A 13,046-nucleotide genomic window follows, 5' to 3' on the forward strand; every position below is an offset into this window, starting at 1 on the left:
TTTATAACTCTTATATTCATAGCTCAATAATTAAGAGAGTCGATCAGAGCATAAATAAAAGATAAAAGAGTTACCGGGAGTTAGGAATTTCCTAAACCTTAAAAAAAAAAACTAAATCAAACACAAGAATAGTGGTAACCTACAGTAGACTTGAGTAACTCTCAAAAATCATCCTTGCAAATCTCAAGTTAGATACAAGGATGGAGTTACCTAGAGTTAGGTAAGAGATTGAGACGTAGTCCCACCATGAGAATTGAGAGATGAATTGTAAATAACATATGAAGGTTTGGTTCTTGTATTCCTTTCCTTCCTTCGGTTATTTCTCTTTCCAGAGGAAATAAACATAACCCTTATAAAAAATCCATCAAAGATATTTTTCTAAGGATTAAGTCTAGGACCTCTTGGTTCCAGATGATCAGAATTGTGAGATTTCCACCTCCTAGACTTAGACTTACCAGTTTCATTCTCATAACTACTGGGAATGTGTATATTGGTGTAGAATTTGCACCATGAGAAGGAACACCATTCTAGAAAGGATTTAGAGATGAGTGACCGTTGAAATCCTTTTTGAAAAAGCGGGGGTCTAACAACACCACCCAATACTTCGCTTAGCAATCTGTATGGACCAACTGCAATATACTTTTGCTAGAGAATCAACTAAACAGTCAGACTAAATCTAGACTAAAGTATATCGAGGAGTTAATATCTCTCTCTTGTTTTGATTTACTCAAACTAATAGAAATCAGTGAGTCTTTAATCAAACACAAGGAATAACTTGGATGGTACCAAAGACCGATATCCAAGGATCAATCAATGACAATCAACAACCAAGGTTGGATTACTGTAATTGATGAGCTAACGCACAACCTGTATTATTTCAATTATAAAGATAAAACAATATAATGCGGAAATTGAAATAACACAGACACCAGAAATTTTGTTAACGAGGAAACCACAAATGCAGAAAAACCCCGGGACCTAGTCCATATTGAAAACACACTGTATTAAGCCGCTACAGACACTAGCCTACTCCAAGCTAACTTCGGACTGGACTGTAGTTGAACCCCAATCAATCTCCCACTGATCCAAGGTATAGTTATGCTCCTACGCCTCTGATCCCAGCAGGATACTGCGCACTTGATTCCCTTAGCTGATCTCACCCACAACTAAGAGTCGCTACGATCCAAAATTGCAGGCTTTGACAATAAAAAAATCTTACTCACACAGACAAGTCTATCAAAGGATCAATCTGTCTCCCACACATAAACCCTAAAGTTTTTGTTCCGTCTTTTGATAGTAATCAAGTTGAATAGGAACCAATTGATAATCAGGTCTTATATTCCCGAAGAACAGCCTAGAGTTATCAATCACCTCACAACAATCTTAATCGTATGGTAGCGAAACAAGATGTTGCGGAATCACAAACAATGAGACGAAGATGTTTGTGATTATTTTTTATATCTTTCCAATCGGAGATATCAATATCAAGCCAATCAATCTGATTGTACTCGTACGATAGAAGATGCGATATCAGATCACACAACTACGATAAAAGTAGTATCGGTCTGGCTTCACAACCCCAATGAAGTCTTTAAGTCGTTAACCTGGTTTTAGAAGAAGAAAACCAAAGGTTAAAGGAGAACCGACTCTAGTATGCAAACTAGTATCACACGTAAGGTGTGGGGATTAGTTTTGCACAATAGTAGATGTCTCCTTTATATAGTCTTTCAAATCAGGGTTTGCAATTAGGTTACCTTGGTAACAAAGCAATAAATATCCACCGTTAGATGAAAACCTGATTTGGATTCAAGCTAATATTTCTCAACCGTTAGATCGAAAACTTATCTTGTTACACACACTTGACAATGCACGCTTCTAGGTTTGTTAACCGTACCCAAACGTATGCACTTATTGGTTGAATAATAGTTAATCAAAAGGTTAGACATATGAGCATTTCATATCAACCATGTTCTTCTTCACCATAACTAGTTCAAATGACTTCAAATGAACTAGTTAGAGAGTTGTTCAATTGCAAGGAAATCTTATGTACTACACAAGACACAATTGAAGCAAAGATGATTTGATTCACTTGAATCGGTTCATGAAATTTTATAGCCACGGTTTACAAACTGCATTCCTTAGTCTTTTTAAGTTTAATTTCAGAAATTATCTTCAGATATATAACCTTCTCAAGTTTGCAGACTAGGTTCGCGGACTTAAGTAACAGGGTAGACTTTACAAACTCCAGCAGAAAATCTCGGTAAAATACCTTCCTCCGGTTCGTGGACTGGGTTCGCGGACTGGTACTCACGCAACTAGTTTGTCAACTCCAGCAGAATTTCTCGGGATGAGAAGTTCGGTAGTTCTCGGACTTGGCAACAAGCCATTCTTCCGATTTCTCTTGATCAACAAAGTTCGCAAACTTTGGTTCAAGGAATATGACTTATACATAAATGTGTTTCCACAACAATGCTTATGTCTATCATTGGTTATGTAATCTAAACTCTCATTTCAATCATTGAAACATTCTTAGAGGACGTTATACAGTTGTTACACCATTTCTCGTCAAAGCAATTTTCAAAATGATTGAAAAATATAATGACTTTCGTCAATAGGTAAAGATAAACTTGATCGAAGCGAAAAGCTTACCAACACATATTTCGAGATATATATAGGAGAGGTATACTCGGCTCGAAATACCAAATGTGTATAATCCAAGTCTATATATATAGCATACGACTTCTTGTCTCAAAGAGTAGGAGATAGAGTAGATAGACTTTTGAGTGATAGATAAGTTCAAGTCTTCACATACCTTTTTGTCGAGAAGTTCCACCGGTTCCTTGAGTAGTTCTTCTGCTTGTATGATGAATCCCCATGAAGTCCTTGAGCTAAAATACACTTTCTATCCTAGTCCGAGACTTAGCTATAATAGACTAGAAATCAAGACTTATAGTTTTGATCACCAACATTGATAAACATGCTTGAGATAGCAACGCATGCGAGGTTGACCGAGCAATGCTCTAACAATCTCCTCCTTTATCAATTTTAGTGACAAAACTATCAATACATATGGAATACAAAAAATATAAAGAAACTTTAGTAGCTCCTATTCCACATGTCTAATCTTCAACATTCCTCGAAATCTTCCTCACTTCCAAGTACTCCAATGATCCCAAAGGTTGTAAGTTTAGTATCACCGTTGTTGAAGATCCGTAGCTATAACAATGAGAAAGCATCGGTCTCGATCATTGTTATACAATGTCATAGTATTATTACACAGTGTCAAAGTTCAATTGTATCACAACTTTAACAATAATACTATGGTGATATGTATCACTCCCCCTTAGTCAATACTCCATCTCACATAGAAACCACTCCCCCTTACATAATGATCCGAAAACCATATGTATTTGTAGTATGAACTACATATTAATTCTCCCCCTTTTTGTCAATAAAATTGGCAACGGTACAAGAACGGGATCATAATGAAATTTCCGAGAGAGACATTTCATGACAAAAGAAGAATACATACCAACTAATTTAGATGCAATCATAAATCCGAATCTAAATGCATTCATCAAGGAGTTTAAAGATACAAGATAACCCATATAATATTCCACAGCCGCACACCCCTCAAGATATGACCATTAAGAACAAGTTCAAAAAAACTCTCCTCCATTTGATGTCATTCCCGAAAGAACAACAAGAGCGACCTTAATTTCAAAATAAAAGAAGGATTTTACTGGATACCAAAAACCATGAGAATGATTTTCTATATCCAAAAAACTCAATCAAATTAATCATAAGTAAACCCATGATTAATTTAATCGGAATACGTAATAAAATTAAACACAAAAAGTGATCAATTCAATTGATTGTGCTCAACATAAGAGAATTTATGGAGACACGAAAAATACTCAACCAGATTAATTACAACAGAACTCATAATTAATCTAATTGGAATACACAACCAAACTAATCACAAAAGTAATCAATTTAATTATCATTTGTTTTTCTCGACATAAGAAAACTTACGGAGCAATAACTAAATAACCAAAAGATGATTAATTTAGTTCAATATGCTCGGCATAACATATCTCACGGAACACTAACTAAGCTAATAAATCAACTTGGTTGTTTAGTGCTCAACATAAGATGCATTACGGAGCCTCACAGTAATACATAAAAAAAATGGGTCAGGGATGATGAATACTGCGGAATACACAAGGATTCATTCTATCTTCAATCACTATTTGCATAACGATATTAATAGACATAATTCTTGAAAACAAAAGATTTTAACCTATCTTCCATCAAATGTTTGACAATATAGGCTTAACTTTTGTATTTGTCAAAAGTCTATTCATTCTTCTACCAGTACGTGAATACCGATCACAAACGACTTTACTTTTGACAGAATATGGGACCTTCAAGTTCACGGACGCAAACATACATATCCCATAAAAAATTGCAATATAACAAATCACAAGGATTAATACTGCAAAAACATCATCCTCCAAATATTTTTAGAATTTAATACCAACAAACCTAAAAAAGAACAAGAAGATGAAAAATAATAGCTATGTGTAGTCACAATCATTGCTATTCAAGCACTAGTTATTCTTCCAACTAAACCAAAAACAAGACATACTAGGCAACATAAATAAAACCCAGTTTAAAAACCAAAGAAACTAAGCCTTGTCAGTAACTAGAGATCGAACATGGACGAGTTCATCAGTTGCCTTCTTTAGTTTGTTCTTCAGAAAATCAAGATTCCTTGTTGCAATCCTGAGTTGTTCACGAACTACTTCAAAGTCTCGAAGAAGGTTTCCTACCAGCTGTGATGACATCTGGACTGGTAGTTTGTTTTCATGATCAACAACATGAAAGCATGTTATGGAAACTAGAATCAACTCATTAGTTTTGCCCTCCTCATCTTCATCAATCTTGTTGCTTCTATCCATTGTGCACACACTAAAATAATTCAGTAGAATCTTTTCATCTTATGGAACACAGTATTTAAGGTATTCCAAATAAACCCTAGAGACCGTGAAGTCTGTGTGGATTTGGTACGTGTACTTTTAGGTCAAAGCCTATGTGAGACCCATAGAAGCACAATTGCACGAAACAATTTCGAGATTGAAATTCCGAGAGGTAGACACTAGGAACAAGAACTCTTAACAAAAAGAAAAAGACCTTTGACAAAGAACACAAAACAACCTTGACAGCTTTCTCAAGACTATTTCCTTGAGACTCATGCGCATCCTTCTTTAAGATAAAAAAGAGGGATGCAGTCTAAAGAAGTCATGGTGTAATAAGATGAGCATCTTGCTCATCAATATTCACTTCTTATTCTTTTTCCTTTTCACGGGTGTTTAGAGAAAACTTACATGTCATATCAAAAGAAGTGTTATCAAGAGAAGAGATAGGAGTACCTGAATCAACTATTTTCCATGTTTTATTGATGCCCCGTTTGAGTCGATTTACGCTGATTTTCAGTTATGAGACTCGATTATTGATATGAATGAAGTCTAGAGCAGAAGTTTTGGATTTACAGCTTCCTTCAGGGAGTGAAGAGGAACTTGACTTTTCTTTCCTTCTCCTATGCCTTTTTCTTTTGTCAGGGCGATTTACCTGATCAGTCATTCTTTTGCCACTCTTTCTTCTATTATTGTAGGCATTTTTCGTTTTGAACATGCAATTAAGAAGGGACTTATCACAGTGCATTCTTCTAGTGTTCAAAATGCCTTTTACTCCAACAAGGTGGGAAACCGGTTTAATAACTTCCTTAGACATCCATGCAAGAATGTTATGAATTTTTTCATTCATCAACCAATAACAACATCTTTGCTCAGAATGTCCTTTATTTCCACAATAATAACAGTTAAAGGAATTACTTTTAACTGTTCTCTTGCAAGCAGGTTTAGAAGGAGTAGAATCCTGTTTTTTAGAATCATTGCAGACTGCCAAGGGTTTTTCACATGAAGGATTATCACAAGATTTAAAAAAATTGATCTTACCAGTTTTTGGAGCGTCTATTCCTTTATATCCCAGACCACGTGTATCACGATGTTCTTTACATGCTCCAAGCATAGAAGATAATTTTGTGGAGCTAGAATTGAATTTTTTCAGACTTTCTTCTAGTGAATTTACTTTATTAAGGGAAACTGCAAGTTTAGTCTCCAGGGATTTATCTTTGGCAAGAAGACTGCGTTCTTTGTCGTTAAAACATTTTTGTTGAGATTCACATCTTGCTTCAGTTTCTGCAAGTCTTTCTTTCAACATGAAGAGATTTCGAAGAAGGTTATCACATTCGATCCTTTTTGAGAAGACTTATTCTTTGTGATCTTTAACGGTATATTGTAAGATTCCGTATCCATCATCATAACCTTTAAAGAGTTTTCTCAACTTCCTGTTTTCTTGACAAAGAGGACCCATGTATTTTCTCAAGCAAGTTGTCGACTTCTTTTCTTTCAAAGCATGGTCAATAAACTTGATATATTGAGAAACTTGCTCATCAATACTCTGTCCTTCTTCTGAATCACTATCGTCCGAAAGATCATCCAACTGTTCCTCAAGAGATTTTTTCCAGTCGAAAGCAGATTCAGTCAATGGACAAGTTTTTGAGTTTTTCTCAGAAGTTTCAACCCTTTTAGACTCATGTGAGTGGCTCTGAACTGGTGTTGTGTTATCATTGATGTACTTATCGTCCATATAGTCATATCGCTACAAACACATACTTTTGAGGTCTTGAATATGTTTGCCTTCTCTGATACCAATTGAAAAAGCGGGGGTCTAACAACACCATCCAATATTTCGCTTCGCAATCTATATGGACTAACTCCAATATACTTTTGCTAGAGAATCAACTAAAAAGTCAGACTCAATCTAGACTAAAGTATATAGAGGAGTTAATATCTCTCTCTTGTTTTGATTTACTCAAACTAATAGAAATCAGTGAGTCTTTAATCAAACACAAGGAATAACTTGGATGGTACCAAAGACCGATATCCAAGGATCAATCAATGACAATCAATAACCAAGGTTGGATTACTCTAATTGATGAGCTAACACACAACCTGTATTATTTCAATTATAAAGATAAAACAATATAATGCGGAAATTGAAATAACACAGACACCAGAATTTTTGTTAACGAGGAAACCGCAAATGCAGAAAACCCCCGGGACCTAGTCCATATTGAACACACACTGTATTAAGTCGCTACAGACACTAGCCTGCTCCAAGCTAACTTCGGACTGGACTGTAGTTGAACCCCAATCAATCTCCCACTGATCCAAGGTACAGTTATGCTCCTATGCCTATGATCCCAGCAGGATACTGCGCATTTGATTCCCTTAGCTGATCTCACCCACAACTAAGAGTTGCTATGATCCAAAATCGCAGGCTTTGACAATAAACAAATCTTTCTCACACATACAAGTCTATTAAAGGATCAATCTGTCTTCCACAGATAAACCTTAAAGTTTTTGTTCCGTATTTTGATAGTAATCAAGTTGAATAGGAACCAATTTATAATCAGGTCTTATATTCCCGAAGAACAGCCTAGAGTTATCAATCACCTCACAACAATCTTAATTGTATGGTAGCGAAACAAGATGTTGCGGAATCACAAACAATGAGACGAAGATGTTTGTGATTACTTTTTATATCTTGCCTATCGGAGATATCAATCTTAAGCCAATCAATCTGATTGTACTCGTACGACAGAAGATGCGATATCAGATCACACAACTACGATAAAAGTAGTATCGGTCTGGATTCACAATCCCAATGAAGTCTTTAAGTCGTTAACCTGGTTTTAAAAGATGAAAACCAAAGGTTAAAGGAGAATCGAATCTAGTATGCAAAATAGTATCACACATAAGGTGTGGGGATTAGTTTTCTTCAATACTAGATGTCTCTTTTATATAATCTTTCAAATAAGGGTTTGCAATCAATGTTAGCTTAGTAACAAAGCATTTAATATTCACCGTTAGATGAAAACCTGATTAAGATTCAAGCTAATATTTCTCAACCGTTAGATCGAAAACTTAGCTTGTTACACACACTTGACAATGCACGCTTCTAGGTTTGTTAACCGTACCCAAACGTATGCACTTATTGGTTGAATAATAGTTAATCAAAAGGTTAGCCATATGAGCATCTCATATCAACCATGTTCTTCTTCACCATAACTAGTTCAAATGACTTCAAATGAACTAGTTAGAGAGTTGTTCAATTGCAAGGAAATATTATGTACTACAAAAGACACAATTGAAGCAAAGATGATTTGATTCACTTGAATCGGTTCATGAACTCTTATAGCCACGGTTTGCAAACTGCATTCCTTAGTCTTTTTAAGTTTAAGTTCAGAAATCATCTTCAGATATATAACCTTCTTAAGTTCGCAGACTAGGTTCGCGGACTTAAGCACTTGGGCAGACTTTACAAACTCCAGCAGAAAATCTCGGCAAACAACCTTCCGCCGGTTCGCGGGTTGGTACTCACGCAACTAGTTTTGAACTCCAACAAAATTTCTCGGGATGAGAAGTTTGGCAGTTCGTGGACTGAGTTCGCGGACTTGACAACAAGCCATTCTTCCGGTTTCTCTTGATCAACAAAGTTCGCAAACTTTGGTTCAAGGAATAAGACTTATACATAAATGTGTTTCCACAACAATGCTTATGTCCATAATTGGTTATGTAATCTAAACTCTCATTTCAATCATTGAAACATTGTTTGAGGACGTTATATAGTTGTTATATCATTTCTCGTAAAAGCAATTTTCAAAGTGATTGAAACATATCATGACTTTCGTCACTAGGTAAAGATAAACTTGATTGAAGCGAAAAGCTTACCAACACATATTTCGAGATATAGATAGGCGAGGTATATTCGGCTCGAAATACCAAATGTGTATAATCCAAGTCTATATATATATCATACGACTTCTTGTCTCAAAGAGAAGGAGATAGAGTAGATAGACTTTTGAGTGATAGATAAGTTCAAGTCTTCACATACCTTTTTGTCGAGAAGTTCCACCGGTTCCTTGAGTAGTTCTTCTGCTTGTATGATGAATCGCCATGAAGTCCTTGAGCTTAACTACACTTTCTATCCTAGTCCGAGACTTAGCTATAATAGACTAGAAATCAAGACTTATAGTTTTGATCAATAACATTGACAAACATTCTTGAGATACCAACGCATGCGAGGTTGACCGAGCAATGATCTAACACTTTTTATGAGAGTTCTGGTTTTCTGTAGAAATTAAATCCATTGTAGATGTCGCCAGACAATTTACTCTGTTGACAGTAAAAAGAAGTAGATTTCGAAAATCAGATATCTGTTTCTTTCTAGTATAACAATTTAGAACATGGTGATTCTTTTTCCCACAAAGAACAGTATCGTGGATCAGAAACATAATTCCCTTGACTCACGACCTTTTCTGTCACACACAATTTTTGCAAGTGATTTCTATTTTTCAACACGATGGTTGTATATTTCTGATGAATGAGTCTTGATTAAACGTTCTTCTCTAATTGAGACTTCTTTAACAGTATCTTCAAGCATACTAATCTTTTCACGCTATAGAGTAGTTTCTTGAACCAATTTTTCAATATTGTTAGAGAGAGATCAATAAAGTAATAGAGTTCACGTTCTCTTTCAAGAGACTTCTCAAATTCATCAATGAGTTGATCATTCTTTTCTTCAAGTTTCTTGATTTTAGAAACTTGAAAATCAAAGATTTCGGCATCCTTTTTTAACGATCTGGTGAGTTCCATTTCAGATTCTGACAAGGTGTCAATTGTCATGTGTTTACCCTCGGATTCGGAAGAATCTGTTAAGGAGTTATCCTTTGAGGTAAACCCAAGAATTTTGGCATAATCAAAACCTTTGGAAGACATCTCAAAGTGCGTTTTTGTGGGATACTTCTTTAGTCCACATAAATCAGATTGCCACAAACACAGACTTATGAGGTCTTAAACGTGTTTTCCTGCTATGATACCAATTAAAAAAGAAGGGGTCTAACAACCACACCCAATATTTCTCTTAGCAATCTGTATGGAAAAACTCCAATATACTTTCAAGAGAATCAACTAGACAGTCAGACTCAATCTTTAGAAAAGTATATCAAAGAATTTATATCTCAATTTCTCAATTCAATCTGACTAATCAAACAAATAGGAATTTACGAGCCCGATTGAATAAGAGAAATAACTTGGACGGTATCACAAACCAATATCCAAGTGTCAATCAATTCGATCAACAATCCAAAGGCCAGATTCAAGAACTGATTGAACTTAACGCACAACCTGTGATATTTCTATTATATAAACAAATATAATGCGGAAAACAAATAACACAAACACCAGAAATTTTGTTAACGAGGAAGCCGCAAATGCAGAAAAACCTCGGGACATAGCCCCGCTTTGAACACCACACTGTATTAAGCCGCTACAGACACTAGCCTACTACCAATGAACTTCGGACTGGAATGTAGTTGAGCCATAATCAATCTCACACTGATCAAGGTACAATTGCGCTCCTTACGTCTCTGAACCCCAACAGGATTCTACGCACTTGATTCCCTTAGCTGATCTCACCCACAACTAAGAGTTACTACGACCCAAAGTCGAAGACTTGATAAACAAATATGTATCATACAGAAAAGTGTATTGAGATAGATAAATCTGTCTCCTACAGAAATACCTAAAATTTTTGTTCGGTCTTTTATAAATCAAGGTGCACAGGAACCAATTGATAAACCAGACTTATATTCCCGAAGAACAACCTAGTATTATCAATCACCTCACAATAATCTTAATCGTATGGAAGCGAAACAATATATTGTGGAATCACAAATGATGAGACAAATATGTTTGTGACTTCTTTTTATCTTGCCTATCGGAGATCAATCTCGAGCAAATCTTAGAAAAGATAGTACTCAATACGATAGAACATGGCAAGATCAGAACAACAACTATAGAGAAAATAATTGGGTCTGGCTTCACAATCCCAATGAAATCTTCAAGTCATTAACCTATATGGTTTTAAAAAAAAACTAAGGTTAAAGGAGAATCGACTCTAGTCGCAACTAGTATCACACATGAGGTGTAGGGATTAGGTTTCCCAGTTGCTAGAGTTCTCCCTTATATAGTTTTCAAATCAGGGTTTGCAATCAATGTTACCTTGGTAATAAGGCGTTCAATATTCACCGTTAGATGAAAACCTGATTAGACTCAAGCTAATATCTTTCAAACGTTAGATCGAACTTAGCTTGTTACACACAAGTGAAATGTACCTTCATTTATATATGAGTAACCGTACCTAAACGTGTACACCTTGTTGGCTCAACAATTTAGCCATATGATCACTTTCATTTCAACCTTATTCATCTTAACCACGACTAGTTCAAATGACTCAAATGAAACTAGTTATAGAGTTGTTCAATTGTTTATATTCTCATAGAAGTATACAAGACACTATTGAAGCAAAATCGGTTTGATTCACTCGAATCAATTCATGACATTATAGACACGGTTTGCAAAAGATTGCATTCCTTATTATATAAATGTATTTGTTCATGGGACAACCGATTCTAGAACTTAACCCACTCAAGTATGCAAACATGTACGTATACTTAAGTAGCCGGACTTGGAATGTGTCTGACAGTATGCGAACTGGTACGCATACTATCACACATCCAAAACAACAGTTGATTAGTACACGTATGAGTACGCATACAATAGTTCCCGGACTTTAACTGAGTTCGTCAGTACGCGTGAGGGTACGCATACCAAGGCTCCCGTACTTTACCTGACCTCGCCAGTACGCATACGAGTATGCATACTATACCGGTCTTGGATCAACATATACGCAAGTACGCATACTATGTCTATAATCCAAATATGGTTAAGTGTTTTAAACTTTATTTGAATCATTGAAACATTCTTAGAGGATGACAATAGTTGTTTTCACAAACTATTAGCATCAAAGAAATTTTCAAGTTATTGAAATAATCAATACGAATATACGATACATTCCAGGTCTGCATCAAATGACTGTCTCACACAAATCATGTAAGATGTTACCAGGCAATTTTCACATGATCATATTTTGACTTTAATCAAGAATATAAGATGAACTTGGTTAAAGAGAAATCTTACCTCTTACCAACACATATTTCGAGAAATATGTAAGCGAGTTAAACTCAGCTCGAAATATCAAATGTGTATAAATCGAATACTATATAGTAATACGACTTTTGTCTCAAGAAGGAGATAGAGTAGAAATAGACTCTCTGAGTGATAGATGAGTTTCAGTCTCCACGAGCTCTCCAATTGATGAAGTTCCACAAGCTCTCCTTTGTAGTTCTTCGTCTCCAATTGATGAACGCCATGAAGTCTAAAGCTCAACTACACAATCTATCCTAGTCCGAGACATCACTATAAGTAGACTAGAAATCAAGACTTATAGTTTTGATCACTAAACTTGACAAACAAGCTTGAGATAGCAACGCTTGCGAGTTCGACCGAGCAGTGCTCTAACAAAAGTTATCACTCTCCATATACAATTTGTGAAAGATCACATGTTGTGTCCACCTGATCTCCTGTGGAGCCGCTTTTTCCTATACTTCCTTTATTGTTGATCCTTCAGTGCATAAGCACTTTCTCTTATGTAAGTACCCGCATTATTAAAACTTATCAGGGCAATTCCACATTGTTGTTTCTTTTTGTCAAAAGATAAGGTGATGTTAATCTTATTATTTTCTCTATAAGGCGTTTGAGGGTCGGGTGATTTTGATATCAAGATATCATCCTCCCTATCCTCTATCTCCTTATACCATTATTTATCATAATGAGTATATATAGCATTGGCATGTAATTGGGGGATTAGTTTTTTCTTTTCAAAAACTAGATCACATCTTGTTTTCCCCCATATAACAATTGACATGTACTCAGCCCATGTATGGTTATTTCTATGTTCAGCGTCAAGAACAGAAATTATCATTTTTTTATTAAAATAATGGAGGTTATTGCAAC

This window comes from Papaver somniferum, chromosome 2, assembly GCF_003573695.1.
Source record: "Papaver somniferum cultivar HN1 chromosome 2, ASM357369v1, whole genome shotgun sequence".
NCBI lineage: Eukaryota > Viridiplantae > Streptophyta > Magnoliopsida > Ranunculales > Papaveraceae > Papaver > Papaver somniferum.